The sequence below is a fragment of the Rana temporaria genome, chromosome 2, assembly GCF_905171775.1.
Source record: "Rana temporaria chromosome 2, aRanTem1.1, whole genome shotgun sequence".
In the NCBI taxonomy this organism is placed as follows: domain Eukaryota; kingdom Metazoa; phylum Chordata; class Amphibia; order Anura; family Ranidae; genus Rana; species Rana temporaria.
In genome coordinates this window covers 243,646,698-243,669,432 of record NC_053490.1, presented here as the reverse complement: position 1 = coordinate 243,669,432, position 22,735 = coordinate 243,646,698, and the positions used below count along the sequence as shown (strand labels likewise).

Sequence of the window (22,735 nt, the reverse complement as noted above, 5' to 3'; positions counted from 1 at the left end):
GCTTGGAGTAAGACAACATGCATAAAGAGGATGATGTGGTCAAAATACTCATTTGCCTAATAATTCTGCACTCCCTGTATAACTCTTCTTTAGAGTCAATTCACACTGGGGCGGCACGACTTTAGGGGCAACCTGGCAAGGCGTCCTGAAGACGACTTCTGTATCGAAGTCAATGCAAGTCACCCCCAAAGTCGTACAAGAACCTTTTTGCGTCGCTCCTATTAGAATGGTTCTATTGAATAGAATGGGACGTGAAATGTCAGGCGGCTGACGAGTCGCCCCAGTGTGAACCGGCTCCTACTCTATCCAAAAAAAAACAAAAAACTTTTGCCTATAGTTTTAGTTTCAAGTACATCTGTAACACAGAAGAAAAAAATATAATTCTTTGAAACTTGTGAAAGCATGTACCAACCAGTGAATGTAAATGTAGAAGGTTTATTTTACCCAAGGGCCCTTTCACACGGGCGGACAAATTACTTGTAATGCTTCCCTATGGGATTGCAGACGTTAGCGGATTGAGCATCCGCTAACGGCCGCAAACATCCGCCTCCGCAAAGATCTGCTTTTTCAGACGGAAGAAAACCCTATTTTTCTTCCGTCTGGCGGAACGGATCGGATGAATACGGACACGCGGTCCGTATTCATCCGATTCCCCATAGGGGAGAGCGGAGGAAAGACAGGGCAGTCTCTGCACAGTGTGCGGGGACCGCCCTGTCCGCCGACAGCTCAGCGGGGATTTACGGATGATCCCCGCTGAGCAGACGGACACAAACGGGGCGGATCAATACGAATCTGCTCCGTGTGAAAGAGCCCTTAAAAGGAGAAGTCCAGCCAAAGCTCATTTGGCTTTACTTCTTCTATGGATCACAGGAGTGCAATTTGTTTTGTGTTGGAGAGGGAGCTTGGCACAAAGATTGTCTATTCAGAACACAGTTCTTCTGCTGTGTGGAGGCCGGGTGTGTGCCTTTCTTCCAATAAGCTCTCATACACCATTACTGCAGCCTCCCTGCCCCATCCTCTGGTCTCCTGACCGATGAAAAAGGGTTTGGAACACGATTCTGCCCTCTTGAAGGGATGTAGAGAAGAAAGAGACTGCAGATAAACAAGTAAAAACTATTTAGAAGGATTTGTTTCATCCCTGTACATCATCTGAGGCTGTTCACTTCACTGGGGGTATATGTGAGGGTTTACAACCACTTTGACCGCAGTATATATATACGGTTTGCAAGTGCTTTACCGAGATTATGACTGAAGATGAGATTACAGTTGAAGATATCAGCCATAACCATGGTACTGTTTTTTTCTGCAGGCGGCTGGCTTTTTCATGAGCCGCTGGAATGGTTTCCAATGCGAAGGGGGGGCGTTTCTGCTGGTTTGACTGAGAAACGATCCGACGGGGCGGCCAGCTGCTCCCATAGGCATTTAAAGAGTTACCTGTTTTATTGACTATGGCCTTGGAGAACCAGAGCGATGTCATGATATCACCTTTCGGTCCGGCTGTTAGAAAAAAAAAATTTCTTCTTCTTTAAAAAAAAAAAAGATAAAAGATGAGCTTTTGTGGTCTTTTTAACCCCAAATCTCTCCAAAAAGAGGACACGTCATGTTTATTTCTATTACAATGGATGTTTGCATTCCTTGTAAAAGGAAACAAAGTGATAAAAAAAAAAACTGTAAAAAAAAAAAAAAATTATCCCAATTAGCGTATATTGATTGGTTTGTGCAACAGTTATAACATCTACAAACCAAGAGATACATTTAGGGACTTTTTATTATTTTTTACTAGGGCTGTGGAAATTAAAGATTAATTCCTCGATTAATCGTAATTTTTTTTGATCGATCAAAATTCTTTTGATCGGTACTAGTGGTGCAACGGATCGTAAATGATCTGTGATCCGAACGGGTGACCATATGCAGATCGGCACACCACCTAACTCCCGGAAGCGGCGGCCATCTTGGTCCACCCGGCGGCGGCCTAGGGGAGCCTAGAGCGGCGCGCTGACATCATCCGGCCTCAACTGCTCGTGTTCGGCCGCAAGCACTAATCTTCCTATACAATGGGGGCAAGGTGTCTGTGGATATTACAGTGGGGGCAAGGTGTCTGTGGATATTACAGTGGGGGCAAGGTGTCTGTGGATATTACAGTGGGGGGGGGGAGAGAGAGGACTGTGGATATTACAGTGGGGGGGGGAGAGAGAGGGGACTGTGGATATTACAGTGGGGGGGGGGGGGGAGAGAGGACTGTGGATATTACAGTGGGGGGGGGGGAGAGAGGACTGTGGATATTACAGTGGGGACTATATATGGTGGTGAGCCGACCCACCCCGTATATGTGCGGTGGGCGGTCCGGAACTGGCAAAAAGAAGAAAAAAAAAACAAAAACAAACAATGAGTCTTTAATATCACTTTAATGGCCCTGTAATCTATTTTTCATGAAATTGTTTCCTACTGTGTTTTTCGATCTCCTTTTAACGTCCCCTAAGCGTGTAAACATCTTGTTTTCCACTTCACTTTACTTTACTTTGTTTGGAACACATAAGTTGAGGCCATGGGCACTGCGCTATGCACACTACAAATTCCATAGTTCACAGGCTCTAGTCCATATTAGAAGCAAGCATAAGAGGTTAAGTTCATAAATATGGGGGGACCTTGTAGAATGAACACATTCTAAGGAAAGTCAGATCACAGCAGGAGGAATATGGAGATTTGGAGATGGAGATCAATTGAAAAGTTCTTTTTGAGTTAGGAATATATACTTAAGAGATAAAAGTCTGGCACTAACTCAAAGATCATAAATCAATATCCAGCTATATAGAATCATTCAGGCCAAAATAGTGTTCCACAATAAAGCATCTCAATAAATTGTGAAAAAAATCCTCAGGAAGCACTGGTTCACACTGGTGCCTTTTGTCATGTCAAATCGGTAGCAATGGCACCATCCTAAATCGGTACAACACCGCATCTGCAGCGTTACTTTTTGCCATTTTGGCCCACGATTTACATTGACATCTGTGCAGAAACTGCACAGATGTCTCTTTAATCACGACCAAAATCGGGACTGACATGTGGGAGTGAAGTCGTGCGAGCTCAGCTGAACTCGCACGGCTTCATTCCCGCAGCCCAGTATGAACCTGGGCGAAAAGTCCAATCCGCATGGTAGAAGAAACTACGTGCAGTGACAAATAACCATTTTATCTGTGCTCCACCATCAATTGTGTATGAGAAATGCAAACACACCAGATATCTAGACCGAGTAAGCCTTATAACAATCAGACTCCTTGGGTAGCCGTGTTTGTCTGAAGAGGATGGTTCTAATCGCAAGTAGTATCTCCTTACATTAGTATACCAAAGAAGCTCAGGAGAAGCATAAGAAGCATCACAGCGTAGTAAATTTATTACGACGAGTATCCCAGCAAATAAATAGCAAATGCGCACTTACATTTAAAGATGCTACTGTATAAGTCAGCACCAACATGTACAACATGAACAACCAGCCAGATACAACCAGCCGGATACCTCCAGTTCTCCGTTCCAGAGAACCGGAGGTCGGAACACAAAAACCATAAGGGACGTAGGTACGGCAGATGCGCAGCTTCTAATATATACTTGAATAGAATATTTTTAAACCAGAAATTAGTGTCACTTTAAGATCATGAAACAAGGTTCATGATGCAGAAACCTTGTCGCTCGAGGTCAGATCTCAATTGGCATGTGCAAGCACACCAACCCTAACAGATCCGGAATTACATGTTTTTCCTGCACATAGCATGCCTGCATTCACTTTCCTTTTACCAGGGCATTTCCTCAATTCTTTACAGCTGCTTGTCAAATGAAATTCCCAAGCTCAGCTTCATTTCTAATGAGACATCTCAGACTGCAGAAGGTCAAATAGAACTAAAATGACTTTTTCGAAGACGAAGCATTGCTACAAATACGTCAGCGTTATCCAATTTTAATGTCAAAGCTCAGTGCCCAAACAGAACAAAGGCAAAATGTTACAAATTATAAAACGACGTGACAAGCTATTAGGGTGTAATCTCTGAATAGTGTCTCATTGTGTAGGTTAGATATATTCGTGATGAGCCAGACAACACTCAGTCCTTGGCACAAGCTGCTGGCGGGGCTCCAGGGACTGTTGATATGGGAGGTATGCACCTGAGCCCTCCATTAGAAAGGAGAAGGAGAACGAGGCAGTTATTGTATAAAGAACTAAAGCCAATCAGTTAACGCATTTCCTGGCTTGAGTAACTAGCCCCTAACAATCTCTCCAGCAAGACAGTAAAGGCTATCCATATTCACACATGCTGATCCTGCACCAAGTCAATTAGAGCTCTAATAGAAGCACTTGTCAGCATGCATGATTGAAATTATCAAACCGTATGACAGCCGAGTGCCTGGTACCTTTCCATAAAAAGCCAATCATGACAGCAACAGTGCAGTCAGAGCTTGTTGATTGCACTAATGCCATTAAAGCTGGAGACGTTCAATGTATTTAATAAAGTAAAGCAGTCTGCAGTATCTGGTGGCAACCAGAGAACCCATCCTGTAAGCACTATAAAATGGTCACCCATTATCAAGGACTTTGATTAACCCGTTAGCTCTTCAGTAAGTAACAATTTAAAATGTTTCATTTTATTTTTAGTTAGCTTTTCATTGTTATTTTAAAATACAGTCCTATTTTTGAGTCTTAAAATTGTCATTGTATAGCCTGCAAACACCCTGCATTCCTAAAAAAAATAATACGTTTAAAAGGGGTTGTAAAGCTTCAAATCTTTTTTGTTATACTTACCTCCACTGTGAAGCTCGTTTGCACAGAATGGCCCCCATCCATGTCTTTTGGGGTCCCTCGGCAGCTGTCTCGGCTCCTTCCCACTTCTGGCAACACCCCTGTAAAGAGCTCTCCCAAGGGGTTTACCTTGCGAGCGCGCTCCCGAGTCCTGTATCCGGCGTCCATAGCCGCCGACTACAGGACTGGCCCCTGCCCCCCAGCCCTCGCGTCACTGGAGTTGATTGACAATGGCTGCGCTGCAATCAATCTATCCAATGAACAGCCAAGAAGACTGGGCCGAGATCAAGCGCAAGGATTTCGAGGGCTCAGGCAAGTAAACTGGGGTGGGGGCTGTTGGATGTTTTTTCACCTTAATGCATATGATGCATTAAGGTGAAAAAACATGAAGGTTTACAACCGCTTTAAGAGTTTAAACTGATTTAAGCACTTAGTGTAGTTATTTTATCTTTAATTCTTGCCTACTTTACATTTTAGGCTTAGGCCCTCCATGTTTTTCTTTATCTTGCAGCATCCTATGGAGCCACCCTTCTATGCAGGGACTAAAGTTGTGTCTCCCTACACTATGGGGGTTATTTACGGAAGGCAAATTCACTTTGCACCACAAGTGCAAAGTGCGCTTGAAATTGCACTTGGAAGTGCAGTCACTGTAAATCTGAGGAGTAGATCTGAAATTAGGGGAAGCTCTGCTGATTTTATTATTCAAGCATGTGCAAGCTAAAATGCTGTTTTTTATTTTCCTTGCATGTCCCCCTCAGATCTACAGAGACTGCACTTCTAAGTGCACTTTCAGTGCAATTTCAAGTGCACTTTGCACTTGTAGTGCAAAGTGGATTTGCCTTAAGTTAATAACCTGCAATGTGCATCACTAGTAATACATAGCCCCCATAACCTAAGATGAAAGGACTGTCCCCGGTTCCTCCCCCTTCCTTCTCCAAGCTAACAGTCTGTCTGGAGACTGCACTGGCCACTTAAATCTTTACAGGAAAGACCAGACAATAAAAGGGAAGCAGCACTGAGAAAGCAGGAGCCAGCAGCATCAAAAGTTGTAAACAGCATGTGCTGGTGTAATTAAATAGAGGCTTGGGTGTGTCACTAATATACACTACTATCATAAAGCTGCCAAGACTATGCCATTGGTTCAAGTACATGCCATTTTGAACATGCCATTATGGACGCTCTTGGATGTGATGGGGGTCTGGGGAATGTTTATTTAATTGTGCTTAATGCATTAAAACTAAAATACGCTGAGGGTTTATTACGACTTTAACCAATATCTATTGCTAAATGTGGACATGCAGCCAATAATTGCAAACTTATTACACTGAGCTGGCATAAAAAAAAAAAAAAAAGCCTCTTGTGAGAACAGATGAAGATTTACCCAGGGAGCCAAATTAGTAAAGAAATACAACATCACTCAGTTATTGCGGCAGCCTTCATGTACGGTATGTTAAAAGGTTTTGTGCACAAATCTTTGCTTAATTTTTGTCTTTAATAAATAATAATAGAAAAACTCAAAGCTTGTCATGAGAACATGTACCTTGTCTTTTTATATTAAACTCATGTACAAGGGCATACACTCATTTGGCGCAAATCAACCAACTTAACCACCGTCATTTGTAGAGAACAAAAATTCAACACAGCATCTTTGTTGTGTCCTTATTATCATCTATATCTCACTAGCTCTACTCTATAGTCTCACTCACCAGTACTGTATTCATAATAGGATTTTTAAAACCTATAAAGAATAAAACATTAAAGCGGGGGTTCACCCTATATAAAAAAAAATATTTTTTTTTTTCCTCTAGCATTAAATTCGGCATAGTAGCGCGAGCTACAGTATGCCTGTCTGTATTTTTTTATCCCCGTACTCACTGTGCTATTGTACATTGAAGATTCCAGGGAATGGGCGTTCCTATGGAGAAAGAAGGTGATTGACGGCCGGCCCTGGCACGTCACGCTTCTCCGGAAATAGCCAAAATAGGCTTGGCTCTTCACGGCGCCTGCGCATAGCCTGTGCGCAGGCGCCGTGAAGAGCCGAGACCTACTCCGGCTGTCTTCGGGGAGCGTGACGTGCCAGAGCCGGCCGTAAATCATCCTCCCTCTCCATAGGCACGCCCATTCCCCGCGGGAGTCGGAATCTTCAATGTACAATAGCACAGTGAGTACGGGATTAAAAAAATACAGACAGGCATACTGTAGCTCGCGCTACTATGCCGAATGTAATGCTAGACTGTTGTTAAGGAGGATGAACCACCGCTTTAAGCAATATATAAATCTGCTCTGACATCACTGGGTCCATGTGTGTCAAAATATTCTACAGTATATTTTGGTAAAGTCAATACTATATGTCTTTCACACTCTAATGAAACCTCTCTCAACCAGGGTTCCTCCAGAAGCTGGTAATGAGCAATTTTTGCCAAGGAGCAGTCTTCCCACTGACCCCAAACCTAAAAAAGGAGCAGTCTTCCCACTGACCCCAAACCTAAAAAAGGAGCAGTCTTCCCACTGACCCCAAACCTAAAAAAGGAGCAGTCTTCCCACTGACCCCAAACCTAAAAAAGGAGCAGTCTTCCCACTGACCCCCAAACCTAAAAAAGGAGCAGTCTTCCCACTGACCCCCAAACCTAAAAAAGGAGCAGTCTTCCCACTGACCCCCAAACCTAAAAAAGAGCAGTCTTCCCACTGACCCCCAAACCTAAAAAGGAGCAGTCTTACCACTGACCCCAAACCTAAAAAGGAACAGTCTTCCCACTGACTAGAAATCTATGAAGAATTCTTCCCCCCAATGTTAGAAGCATTCTTACCAGCGAGTACAATGAGTTGCCTTTATAACAGGGTCCTTCTTCCACTGACCAATCTAAGGAGGAGGCCTTCTCCACCGACTACCAATATAAAAGAGAATTTTCGCCAACTATCCGTGTAAGGAGGAACTTCAAGGTCCAACAATGGCAACATAAGGAAACACTACAATGTTCACAGTTTGCCTTTCTTTTCTACTCATTATGGATTGCTATTTTTTATTTTATTATTATTACTGAAAATTATTGTTAAACAGCATTGACAATGTGTAATGCCTTATTCTTTATTTTTCGATTTCAACTCATTGTTCATGCTAAGGTACCTACAGATATAGTAATTATTAGAAGTAATTTCCTCCAAGGGTTCATCCTTGTTGTGAAAGGCTCCATGTATTCAGTAAATCACTTAACATACCAGCCTGCCAAACAAGATATGCAGAGAGTGTAGGTTATTTTAAAGAAGATCTGCTGAAGACCTTTTTTTAATATATTTTTACATATGCATGCAGAGTCAGGTACAAAATTATTGGCCAATATTCTGACAGCAGATGGTGCTGGCTGCTTGGATACAATAGCCGGCAGGGGAGTTTTCTTCATCCATGCTACTAAAATACTGTATGAGCTATTTTTTTAAGTGATGAGGTATTATAGCAGTGAAAGCTAGCAGTATTTTAATACTGATGCTAGCCGGTATCCTGAACAACTAGTAAATATCATGTTCGGGAGTAAGCGGCTGCCAAGTCCTTAATGTAAATGAAAGAATTTCCGTCAAAAAAAAAAAACACACACACACACACACACACACACACACACACACACACACACACACACAGCATGGGGTCCCCCCTCCAAGCCATATTAGGCCCTTCGGCCTGGTATGGGTTTTAGGGTTAACCCCCACACAAAAATGTAAAGAAAAACAATAGCACGCATCCCCTCCCCCCAAAATCCATACCAGACCCTTATCTGGGCATGTAGCGGGGCAGAAAAAAGTGAGCGCCTCCCTCCAACCCCTTAGTTAATTTAACTGTAGGATGCAATGGAGGCATTTGGCGGGAGCCAGGTGTTGGGTTGGCTTTTTTCTTTGCGGGTCAGAGGCTGGTGTTCATCATGATTGACATTGAAGCTACGGCAAAGAACATATATTTTGTGCACCCACTTCCCTGGCCTGCTGGGCTACATGCTCGGATAAGGGTCTGGTATGGATTTGCAGACAGAATGTTAAACGTTAACATTAAAGTGACTGTACAGTAATTTTTTTCCCCCTTTAGTATAAAAAACATGTTATACTTGCCTGCTTTGTATAATTACATTGCACAGAGTGGCCCCTTATTTCCTCTTTTGGAGTCCAACCCTGATAGTGATGTCTCCTCCTCCTTCCTAAGAGTGCCCCTTCAATAAGCTGTGCGCTGAGGGGGCAACCATGAGGACGTGCTTCTGAGCTGGTCTGTGTGCGTCCATGGACACACAGAGTAGCTCGGACATGCCACCTGCCAAGTAAGTGTTTAGAGACCGGGGAGGAAGTGGGAGAGAGGCAGTGGGGCGTTTGATGCTTGATAGTAAGAAATGTAAACACTAGACTTTTATAACCACTTTAAAACGCTGGCTGTTCTATGAGATCGAAAGCTATACAGTAGACAAGTCTCCAACCTCCTTTTTAGAATTGCTGGCAATAAATACACTTGCTTTTAAAAGAAATAAAAAAAAATTCCTTTGCCTGTGTGTAGAGGTGCTGTTTTTTTTAGCGTTAGGGAGGTCATCAGGATTCCTTTGTGCACTGAAATGCATGTTGATGCAGGTTTTGACTTCATTTTAAACTTAGAATTTGGAGTTTATAGACCAAGGCTTGTTAATACATGCTGCCAAAGCAATAAGATGCATGTTATATGCGTTTTGATGCACTGCATTTTTGTTTTCTACAGACATTCCAACGTACTAAAAACACAGGGAAAAATGTATGTGTCGTATTGCACACTATAGTATAGAGATAGGAACGGACACACTATTTAATATGGGGAAGCTGGACACAAGTTGATACATTTTAGCACATTGCAACAAGTTTCACTGAATAAAACATACTACATGCAACAACTCTGCCATTTGGAACAACATGCACTGGACAATAACACACACACAAAAAAAGAAAAATTAAAAAGTGTGCCACAGAGAACACAAGTTATTTCTTTCATGCATTCTGGTTAAAAGAAGACATATAAACTCCCTGGCCACTACCTGTTCAATTGCTTGGCAACACAAGTTGGTAATCAGCCAATCACATGGCAACAACTCAATGCATCTAAATGTGGTGAAGATGAATTGCTGACATTCAAGCCGGAGCATCAGAAAAGAGGAAGAAAGGGTATTTGGGTGACTTTAAGCCTAGGTTCACACTGCTGCGGGATTGAAATTGTGCGAGTTCAGCTGAACCTGCAGGATTTCATACCCACATGTCAGTCCGACTTTGGGGGGATATTTCAGAGACATCTGTGTTGGTTCCTGCACAGATGTCTATTGAAATCGCCCCCGAAGTCACCACAAGTAGTACAAAAACTACTTTTGGCAATCGGTGCGTTGCCACAAAGTCAGCGTCGCACCGATTCGGACAGTGCTAATGCTGGAAATAGCTGTCGACTTGACATGTCAAATCCCATCAATGTGAACCTGAGTTGAACATGGCATTGTTTCATGCACAACCAGGGCCGCCATCGGTGGGGGGGGGGGGGGGTACAGGCATTACACCTGCAAGGGGCCCGGCTGGCCCCTTCCCGTTTTTTTGCATTACACCTGTAAGGGGCTCGATGGTCCCCTGGCCCACCTCCTTTTTTCTTTTATTAAAACATTTTTTTGCATTAGACCTGTAAGGGGCCCGATGGTCCCCAGGGTCGCCCCACCCCCCGATTATCTAGCGTCAGGTGAGAAGAGATTACACTCTTTTTTTCCCCATCAGACCCCCCCCCCCCCGGTTCTCTGCTCTAGGGGGGCCTGCCTAAAGCTGTGTAAGGGGCCCCAAAATTTGTGATAGCTGCCCTATGCACAACCATCTCTCGGGTTTACAGAGAATGGTCTGAAAAAGAGAAAATATGCAGTGAGCGGCAGTTGTGTGGATGCAAAATGTCTTGTTGATGTCAGAGGAGAATGGGCAGACTGGTTTCAAGATGATAGAACGGCAACAGTAACTTGAATAACCAAACAACTAAGGTATGCAGATAACCATTTCTGAACGCACCACATATCGAACCTTGAAGCAGATGGGCTATAGCAGTAGCAGCAGACCACACCGGGTGCCACTCCTGTCAGCCAAGAACAGGAAACCGAGGCAACAATTCGCACAGGAATTATAGTAGATTGGAAAAACATTTCTTGGTCTGATGAGTCTCAATTTCAGATGGTAGGGTCAGAATTTGGTGTAGACAATATGAATGCATGGATTCACCCTGCCTTCAATGGTTCAGGCTGGTGGTGGCACTGTAATGGTGTGGGGGATATTTTCTTGGCCCGCTTTGGGACCCTTAGTACCAACTAAGCATCATTTAAAATGCCATGGCCAAACTGAATATTGTTGCTGACCATGTCCATCCCTTTAGGATTACAGTGTACCCATCTTCTGATAGCTCCTTCCAGCAGGATAATGCACCATGTCACAAAGCTCAGCCAACAAATCTGCAGCAACTGCGTGATGCTATCATGTCAATATGGACCAAAACCTCTGAGGAATGTTTCCAACACCTTGTTGAATCTATGCCACAAAGAATTAAGGAGGTTCTGAAGGCAAAAAGGGGTCCAACCCGGTACTAGCGAGGTGTGCCTAATAAATTGGCCAGTGAGTGTACATTCCACAGACCATTTTTCTTTGTACAGCCATGGCCAAAAGTTTTGAGAATGACACAAATACTAATTTTCACAAAGTCTGCTGCCTCAGTTTTTGAGATGGGAAATTGCATATACTCCAGAATGTTATGAAGAGTGATCAGACGAATTGCAATTAATTGCAAAGTTCCTCTTTGCCATGAAAATTAACTTAATCCCATAAAAAAAAATTCCACTGCATTTGTGAAGAAGGCTTCAGGGTGCCCAAGAAAGTCCAGCAAGCGCCAGGACCGTCTCCTAAAGAGGATTCAGCTGCGGGATCGGAGTGCCACCAGTGCAAAGCTTGCTCAGGAATGGCAGCAGGCAGGTGTGAGCACATCTGCACGCACAGTGAGGCAAAGACTTTTGGAAGATGGCCTGGTGTCAAGAAGGGCAGCAAAGAAGCCACTTCTCTCCAAAAAAAACATCAGGGACAGATTGATCTTCTGCAGAAAATATGGTGAATGGACTGCTGAGGACTGGAGCAAAGTCATATTCTCCGATGAAGCCTCTTTCCGATTGTTTGGGGCATCAGGAGAAAGGCTTGTCCGGAGAAGAAAAGGTGAGCGCTACCATCAGTCCTGTGTCATGCCAACAGTAAAGCATCCTGAGACCATTCATGTGTGGGGTTGCTTCTCATCCAAGGGAGTGGGCTCACTCACAATTTTGCCCAAAAACACAGCCATGAATAAAGAATGGTACCAAAACACCCTCCAACAGCAACTTCTTCCAACAACAGTTTGGTGAAGAACAATGCATTTTCCAGCACGATGGAGCACTGTGCCATAAGTCAAAAGTGATAAATAAGTGGCTCGGGGACCAAAACGTTGAGATTTTGGGTCCATGGCCTGGAAACTCCCCAGATCTTAATCCCATTGAGAACTTGTGGTAAATCTTTAAGAGGCGGGTGGACAAACAAAAGCCCACTAATTCTGACAAACTCCAAGAAGTGATTATGAAAGAATGGGTTGCTATCAGTCAGGAATTGGCCCACAAGTTGATTGAGAGCATGCCCAGTCGAATTGCAGAGGTCCTGGAAAAGAAGGTCCAACACTGCAAATACTGACTCTTTGCATAAATGTCATGTAATTGTCGATAAAAGCCTTTGAAACGTATGAAGTGCGTGTAATTATATTTCACTACATCACAGAAACAACTGAAACAAACAAAGATCTAAAAGCAGTTTAGCAGCAAACTTTGTGAAAACAAATATTTTTGTGTCATTCTCAAAACTTTTGGCCACAATTGTACATACCTCTGCTATAACCAAGTTTCAAAACAAACACAACAGTAATAAAAAATATCAAAACGGTGCGAAATATGTCATTTGTGAAATCCAGCCACTCATGCACATAGACTTCTAACGATTACCTAATCAATGGGTCAATAGGATTAGGCTATATGATTACAGCTAAGGTCATTTACATGGATAATCTACTGATTAATTCATGAGGTGAGAAACAATCGTTAGTGAAGAAAATCTCCTGACATAATTAGCCCGTTCACTTTATGTTTATCTAAATCTTCTGGAAATACAGTATGTATGTATGTATGTGTATATATATATATATATATATATATATATATATATATATATATATATATATATATATATATATATATATATATACATACATATACACACACACACATACATATACACATACATATACACACACACACACACACACACACACATATATTTTATACAAGCATACACAGAGTAAACCAAAGCACTGATTGTAGATATAAAGCAGGGTTTTCCCATCTGAAGGGATTTGCAGTAGAAATTTGCACTCCGTGCTGCCACAAGGTGGTCACCAGCATATATAATGACATACTGCTACATCTCAAAATTAAGCTCGTCACAGGCTGAAGGTGCAAACAAGCAGGGCAAATCATATTGAAACTGATCTATGGACATTTTTTCTGTGTATGGGGAAAACTCCCGATAGATTGTAAGTGTCTATTCATCAAATCTGTGGGTGAATAACATGGGTGTACCATAACACTATTACCACATGAGAGCCTGAATCTTGGCTATGGCAGTAAACATCAAAAATCCTTCAAAACTGGCAATACAACTATATTAACTGCATACCAATTTTTCAAATCAACTACACTCTATGATATATATATATATATATATATATATATATATATATATATATATATATATATATATATATATATATATATATATATATAACAGGGTCTCCAAACTTAATCACAACAGCTTCATTATAGATTTTGTAAAATTTACATCCAAGAGAGCCCAGCAGAATCCCCCTTACATCCAGGAGAGAATATATTCGAGCCCTCCCTTACATCCAGGAGAGTCCAACAGATTCCACTTACTTCCAGGAGAACCCAGCATAGTCCCCCTTTACATCCAAAAGGAGCCCAGCAGAGTTCCCCCATACATCCACAAATGCCCAGCAGAGTTCCCCCCCCCCCATACATCCACGAATGCCCAGCAGAGTCCCCCCCCCCATACATCCATGAATGCCCAGCAGAGTTCCCCCCCCCATACATCCACGAATGCCCAGCAGAGTTCCCCCCCTATACATCCACGAATGCCCAGCAGAGTTCCCCCCCCCATACATCCACGAATGCCCAGCAGAGTTCCCCCCCCCCCTATACATCCACGAATGCCCAGCAGAGTTCCCCCCCCATACATCCACGAATGCCCAGCAGAGTTCCCCCCCTATACATCCACGAATGCCCAGCAGAGTTCCCCCCCCCCCCATACATCCACGAATGCCCAGCAGAGTTCCCCCCCCCCTATACATCCACGAATGCCCAGCAGAGTTTCCCCCCCCCATACATCCACGAATGCCCAGCAGAGTTCCCCCCCCCCATACATCCACGAATGCCCAGCAGAGTTCCCCCCCCCCCATACATCCACGAATGCCCAGCAGAGTTCCACCCATACATCCATGAATGCCCAGCAGAGTTCCCCCCATACATCCACGAATGCCCAGCAGAGTTCCCCCCATACATCCACGAATGCCCAGCAGAGTGTGCTCCATAAATCCACAAATGTCCAGCAGAGTGTCCCCTTACATGCCATGGCACTGCACAAGTGATTAGATATGGCACCAGCCATTTAATGGCTTAACAGCTTAGTTGGCAGCACAGGCAACTGTAACAATTATCCTTCACAGCATGGTTCAATGCAATTGTTTTGGGAAACCATTAAACCAACGCGTTTGTTTCCGCTTTCAAAATTATTCTACGATTTACATTTTACAAATTTTATTTGTCTGCAACCTAAGTGAAGGTACAGTACCCATGGACACAAGACCATCATTGCCTGATCAGCCTTGTTGTTACTATCATTATAGCTAATTGTATGCCTGGCAACCACCTTTGATCTGTGCATTTCCTGGGGCCCTTCACTCATTACCTCCAGGATAAGACATGGGCCTAGGGAGTTACTTCAGTTCATAAACCTGCAGGCTTAGTTTAAAGTGGAATAACAAAAGGGAAATACATCATTTGATGTAAATATTGTGTGAAAAATACAGAAGTCCTGTGTGTTGTTGTACAGATTGTGCCAATCACATCATGTGCCAAACCAAATGTGATATGTGACAGTTTATTTAATATCCGATAATGGGTGCCAATACTGTTCTAAAAACGTACACCAGACCACAGAGATGTAAATATTGTTGTGAGGAGGGGAGGACAGCGCCTGCGGGAAGGAGAGGTGCATGTGTATGGATGCACAGCTCACTGCTATCGTGCAACAAATTGTTGTGCAACACTTTTATAAACTGCTAAATTAGTGTGCATATAGAAACTGCTGCCCTTTTCTCTGTCCTCCTATATCATATTAATCCTCTGTAAACATGTCATGATCATTCTGCAATTATAAATGATACATTTTCAGACCAACGTCCCCAGTATATGAATAACCTAACCTGCGGAGTATGAAATCTGCAATAAAGTGGTGCATGCTGATATATAGTATAAAACAGATTGCTCAGCTCATAAACCGCAGGCTTAGCTGACATAAGAACACTTGATGTCATGAGCATTCTACATTTTCAGACCAACGTTCCCATTATATTGATAACCTAATCTGCAGAGTAATAAACCTGCAATAAAGTGGGGGTATGTTAGTAAACAGAATAAAATGGATTGCTTGGTTCATAAACCTGTAGGCTTAGCTAGAATGAGAACACATGTTTAGGTCATAATTATTCAGTACTCGACATTTTTAGAGCAATGCCCCCCTACACTGTATGTGGATAACTAATATGTGGAGTATTAAACCTGCAATAAAGTGGTGAATGTGGATACATTTAATAAAATTGATTGCTCAGTTTATAAACCTGCAGGCTTAGCTGAAACAAGAACACATGTTTAGGTCATGATTCATTCTGTATTCTTCATTTTAGAGCAATGTCCCCAATGTATGGATAATCTAATCTGTGGAGTATTAAACCTGCAATAAAGTGTATGCTGGTAAAATATAATAAAACTGATTGCTCGGTTAATAAACCTGCAGGCTTAGCTTCGGACAAGAACACACGTTTAGATCATGATCATTCTGCATTATACATATTTAGAGCAATGTCCCCAATATATGGATAACCTAATCTGGGGAGTATTTAACCTGCAATAAAGTGGTGTATGCTGCTAGATATAGTAAAACGGATTGCTCAGTTCATAAACCTGCAGGCTTAGCTTAGGACAAGAACACATGTTTAGGTCATAATCATTCTGCCTTATACATTTTTAGAGTATTCTAGTTGCAGAGTAAAGTGGGCTATATTAATAGATATAAAAACAGATTGCTCAGTTCATAAACATGTAGGCTTAGCTGAAATGTAAGGCATGTTTATGTCATGACCTTTCGGTATTCTAAATGTTTAGACCAACATCCCCATTATATGGATACCTTATTGTGTGGAGTATTAAACTTGCAATAACGTGGTCTATGCTCATAAAACAGAACAAAACAGATTGCTTAGCTGAAATGGTAAGGCATGTTTATGTCATGGCCATTCTGTATTCTAGACCAACATCCCCATTATGTGGAGTATTAAATCTGCAATAAAGTGGTGTATGCTGATAAATAGAATACAACCAATTGCACAGTTACCGGTAATAAACATGTAGGCTTAGCAATAACATGAACAATTTTATGTCATGATCTATCTGTGTTATATATTTTTAGAGAAATGTCCCTATTCTATCTGCAGAGAAACGTGGGCTATATTATTAACTATAAAACAGATTGCTCAATTCATAAACTTGGAGGCTTAGCTGAAACGGAAGGCATGTTTAGGTCATGATCCTTCTGTAGTCTACATTTTTAGACCAACATCCAAATTAAAATAAGCTATTATGTGAAGTATCTGTAATACATACATCTTCAATACAGTTGTCTATGCCGATAAACAGAATAAAACAGATTGCTCAGTTCATAAACTTGCAGTATTAGCTGAAATGAGGCATGTTTATGTCATGACCATTCTGTATACTACATTTTTAGACCACGGTTCCCATTATATGATCATTATAACCTATTATGTTGAGTATTACATCTGCAATAAAAGTTGTCTATGCTGATAGAATAAAACAGGAACTCAGTTCATAAACCTGATGCAGCGCACACACGACCGTTTTTCGAGTTGTAAAAAATTACGTTTTTTTTTTTTAATGTCATTAAAAACGATCGTGTGTGGGCTCCAGAGCATTTTTCACAATGTAAAAAATGGGCATTAAAAATTTCGAACATGCTCTAATTTTTCACGTCGTAAAAAATGGTTGTGTGTGGGCTATAACGACGTGAAAAAAACGCACATGCTCAGAAGCAAGTTATGAGACAGGAGCGCTCATTTTGGTAAAACTACCGTTCGTAATGGAGTAAGCACATTCATCACGCTGTAACAGACTGAAAAGGGCAAATCGTCTTTTACTAACACGGAATCAGCCCCAAGGGTGGCGCCATCCGCATGGAACTTCCCCTTTATAGTGCCGTCGTACAACACTGCGCTTTGCTAGAGCATTTTTTTTTTCACGATCGTGTGTAGGCAAGGCCGTTTTAATGATCGGGTTAAAAAAAAAATTTGTTTTTTCTAGACCCTTAAAAACGTCATTTTTTACAACCCGAAAAACGGTCGTGTGTACGCGGCATGAAGGCTTAGCTGAAATAAGAACACTTTTATGTCATGATCATTCTGTATTCTACATTTTCAGACCAAGGTTCCCATAACCTGATCTGCAGAGTAATAAACTTGCAATAAAGTGGGATTTGCTGATAAATAGAATAAAAGGGATTGCTCGGTCCATAAACATGCAGATTTAGCTGAAACAACAACACGTTTAGGTCATGATCATTCTGTATTCTATAGTTTTATAGCGATGTGCCCAATATATGGATAAATGAATCTGTGGAGTAATAAACCGGAGATAAATTGGGATATGCTGATAAATAGAATAAAAGGGATTGCTCAGTCCATAAACCTGCAGGCTTAGCTGAAACAAGAACATGTTTAGGTCATGATCATTCTGTATTCTACATTTTTAGAGCAACGTCCCCAATATATGGATAAATTACTCTGCAGCGTATTAAAACTGTGATAAATACAATAAAAGGGATTGCTAAATTCATAAAACTGCAGGCTTAGCTGAAACAAAAACACATGTTTATACATTTTCTGACAAAGCTCTCCATTATTTGGATAAACTAATCTACAATAAAGACAGATTGCAGTTATCAATGCATGATTTACAGCCAACAACTGAAAGCTTTCATGCCAGTGGTGCCGCTCTCCAGTCTTAGAAGATTATCAGCACATTGACAGAGCCGATCGATAGATCTCATCTATGCACACATTCCCTGGGTGATCCACTCTCTTTCTCCCTCACACAAGTGTGATCAGAGAAATCCCCCCAAACAATCTCTGCATCCAGAATGAGGAGGAAACAAGGACAATGACGTTGGCTGTACTATAACCGGCCAGACAAGTTTATGTAGGAGGATCATCTGATATGAAGAGCCTCATCCCTCCTCGTGAGGGTGCAGCAGGGATATCCCTGGGCTGTGCTGCAATCATCACTGATTATTGGAGGAGACTTGCATTAATCATCTTTGATTATTGGAGGAGACCTGCACTAATCATCAATGATTATTGGAGGAGACCTGCACTAATCATCAATGATTATTGGAGGAGACCTGGATTAAATCATCAATGATTATTGGAGGAGACTTGCATTATTCATCATCGATTATTGGAGGAGACTTGCATTAAATCATCATTGATTATTGGAGGAGACCTGTATTAATCATCATTGATTATTGGGGGAGACCTGCACTAATCATCATAGATTATAGGAGACTTGCATTAAATCATCAATGATTATTGGAGGAGACCTGTATTAATCATCATTGATTATTGGAGGAGATCTGTATTAATCATCAATGATTATTGGATGAGACTTGCATTAAATCATCAATGATTATAGGAGGAGACTTGCATTAATCATCATTGATTATAGGAGGAGACCCGCATTAAATCAATGATTATTGGAGGAGACCTGCATTAAATCATCAATGATTATTGGAGGAGACCCGCATTAAATCAATGATTATTGGAGGAGACCTGCATTAATCATCATTGATTATTGGAGGAGACCTGTAATATTGGGCAAATGTCAGCTGAACTTCACCCCAATCTGCCTACAAATGACTGCAGGAACCGACCCAGCACAACAAACATCTGATCCCTGGGTCACATCAAATATTGGATTACATTATGATTAGGATAAGCAGCTCTTCCATCCAGATGAAGAAAATGTAATTATTTCTAGCAGATCGCCTAGAGAGATGCATGCAAATAAAATCAGAGAAAAACACAGGACGGATCGGACCGGATCGATCTGTATAGAAATATGGGCAGACGTGTTGTGCAATCAATCAGCCCTTTATTCTCAATATACAGATCGATGTCACTATAAAAAGCCTGTTGTCACCTCCATATGAGTGACAGGTGACATTTATTAGAAGCATGAGGGGGATCATTGAGTCCTTTAATCCTCAGCTGATCCCCAGGATTCTGATCCAGAGGTGCAGACACGTTTCCTCTAGCTGTGTGCTGCAGTGTATACACATGAATTAGTCTACTCCATCCCCCCCATGTGTTCTCCCCGTACATCCATACAGCCCATGCTGGAACCCGTGCACTCAGCCCCTGGAGAGAAGACCCCCAGCCCCCAATAGTAATACAAGTCTCACCTGTGCGGCTGCTGTGCACACACCGGCATCTGCAACCTCCCCGCTCCCCGGCTATACATGTCAATGTGCCTGTGTTTGCACTAGCTCCACAACTCCTGTCTCTCAGCCAATCAGCAGCCTTCTAGCAAAAGCTGCCTGTCAGCCTGAGTATGGGAGTATTCTACGCTCTCTCCTAGTGGCTGGAGGCACAGACGCATTCTATTGGCTTTGCTCTTTGCAGCAGCAGCAGCTGAGACGTGCTTGATGGAGGAAGACATCCCCAGCTTGCCTTTAGCAGTGCAGACACTTGCTGCACTACATACAGCTGATAACATTTCCAAAAAGCTCAAGATCAATTTTTTCCACCTTATAATGTGACCTATAATCTTTTTTTGTGGTATTTGATCACCTCTGCGGTTTTTATTTTTTGTTAAAAAAATAAAAAAACAGATTTATTTTTTAAATAAAATTATATTTTGTTATAAAATGTTGCAAATGTGTAATTCTTCTCCTTCATTGATGTACACTGATGAGGCGGCACTGATGGGCTGCACTGATGGGCAACAATGGGCTGCACTGATGGGCACCGATAAGGCGGCACTGGTGGGCACTGAGAGGTGGCACTGATGGGTGGCACTGAAGGGCATTGATAGGTGGCACTGGTGGGCACTGAGAAGTGGCACTAAAAGGTGGCATTGATAGGTGGCACTGATAGCTGACAGTGATGGGCACTGATGGGTGGCAGTAATGGGCACTGATAGGCAGCACTACTAGGTGGCACTGAGGAGGCATTCATAGGTGACACTGAGGAGGCATTCATAGGTGGGACTTGTGGGCATTGATAGGTGGCACTCTTGGGCATTGATAGGTGGCACTGGTGGGCACTGTGAGCAATTGCAGGTAGCACTAGCACAGGGTACTGTCAGGGGTTACTGGCGGCACATAAGGCAGATGTGCCTCCTTCCTCTTGGGACTGATGTCCCTTTCACATAAGCTGTTGAGGAGAAAAAAAAAAACGATTACCGGCTTTTGTTTACATCACGTGATCAGCTGTCATTGGCTGATAGCTGATCACGTGGTAAGGGATCCGCAAACACCCGAGTCTCAGTGACTCGGGTGATCACAGCACACGCCCTGCAGGGGCACGCGAGGAGCGCGCCTATTGACGTCCTTCCGGCATTTGAGGTCCACGCTGTAGCCGTCATTCGGCTATGACACGAACGCCAAGTGGTTAATTCAAGGGTTAGTTCATCTTTACCAAAAAACTGCCTATGCAGGTAAGGGGTGTTTGTAGATGAAAACAAACTGTGCAGCTCTGACTAGAATTGAATAATCCTCTTAACCACTTGTCTACTGGGCATTTTTATCCCTTTCCTGTCCAGGCCAATGTTTGGCTTTCAGCGCTGTTGCACTTTGAATGACAATTGCACAGTCGTGGTATTTAATCACCACTGGAGTTTTTATTTTTACTAAACAAAAAAAGACAGACAATTTTGAAAAAAAAAAAAAAACGTTTTTCATAGTTTGTTATAAAATGTTGCAAACAGGTAATTTTCCTCCTTCACTGATGTGCGCTGATGAGGCTGCACCGATAGGCACCGATGAGGTGGCACTGATGAGCACTGATCAGGAGGCACTGATGAGGCTGCACTGATGAGGTGGCACTAATAGGCAGGGATGAGGCGGCACGGATGTGGCTGCACTGGTGAGGCTGCACTGGTGGGCACTGATCAGGAGGCACTGATGAGGCTGCACTGATGGGTGCCACCGATAGGCGACACTGAAAGGTGGCACTGATAGGCAGCACCGATAAGTGACATTGATAATGGGGCACTGATAGGTGGCACTGATTAGCAGCATTGGTGGGCACCGATGTCCCTGTAACAGAAGCCAGTTAACGGCTTTCTTCTTTTTTCCTAATGCTGTCAACGTGAGGGGAAAAAAATAAAAATAACTGGCTTCTGTTTACTTCATTGGCTGACAGCTGATCACATGGTAAAAGGCCACTGTGGTTGGCCCTTTACCCCGATCTGTGATCAGCCAAGTCCAGAGGATTGGCCAATCACAGAGCACGTGGGCAGTGTGAGCACGGGAGGAAGGTGTCCATAGCGTGGGAGGGAATCGGTTAATATATGTGTAGGCCAATTACATACCTCATAAAGCCTCACTGGAATACTCCCAGGATGTTGCTAGGATGTTGCCTAGTCATTACTGCTCATCTTCACCATCACAGGAGTGAGCCTTTTCTCTGATTCAATCCACTTCACATGCTCTCTCTATCCCAGAGGCAATAACTCTGAGCTCTGGGGTTGAGAGCTCACTCCTGCGATGGTGGGGGTGGGCAGTAATGACTAGAACTCACAGTGCCGATCCTGACCTCCCTGGGGCCCTAAGCAAAATTACATGTCACATTAAAGTTGAGAAGCGAGGAGGCTGCCGAAGACGACTTGTCACGTTAAAGTTGAGAAGCGGGGAGGCTGCCGAAGACGACTTGTCACGTTAAAGTTGAGAAGCGGGGAGGCTGCCGAAGACGACTTGTCACGTTAAAGTTGAGAAGCGGGGAGGCTGCCGAAGACGACTTGTCACGTTAAAGTTGAGAAGCGGGGAGGCTGCCGAAGACGACTTGTCACGTTAAAGTTGAGAAGCGGGGAGGCTGCCGAAGACGACTTGTCACGTTAAAGTTGAGAAGCGGGGAGGCTGCCGAAGACGACTTGTCACGTTAAAGTTGAGAAGCGGGGAGGCTGCCGAAGACGACTTGTCACGTTAAAGTTGAGAAGCGGGGAGGCTGCCGAAGACGACTTGTCACGTTAAAGTTGAGAAGCGGGGAGGCTGCCGAAGACGACTTGTCACGTTAAAGTTGAGAAGCGGGGAGGCTGCCGAAGACGACTTGTCATGTTAAAGTTGAGAAGCGGGGGGGGGGGGGGGCGCTGCCGACAGTGACATGTCACAAAGTTGGGAAGTGGGGGGAGGGGGTGTTCTGCTGTCGGAAATGACATCTTGACAGTGAGTTGAAAAGCAGGGTGAGGGCCCGAAAATTACTTCTCAACAGGCGGGGGCCTCTAGTAATTTGGGGGG

General features: G+C 43.0%; 1 protein-coding gene across 4 annotated transcripts in view; it reads right to left on the bottom strand.

Annotated features, from left to right (window-relative positions):
* Positions 1 to 19,791, bottom strand: part of CAMKK1 (calcium/calmodulin dependent protein kinase kinase 1) — a 291,620-nt gene extending 271,829 nt beyond the window's left edge. For 3 of the 4 annotated variants that reach the window (XM_040336721.1, XM_040336720.1, XM_040336723.1), the window contains exon 1: positions 19,682 to 19,791. The gene's annotated coding sequence lies outside the window, so the exon portion shown is untranslated. The remainder of the gene's footprint in view (positions 1 to 19,681) is intronic. The other variant, XM_040336724.1, reaches the window with a different exon arrangement.
* Between the last annotated feature and the right edge of the window lie 2,944 nt (positions 19,792 to 22,735).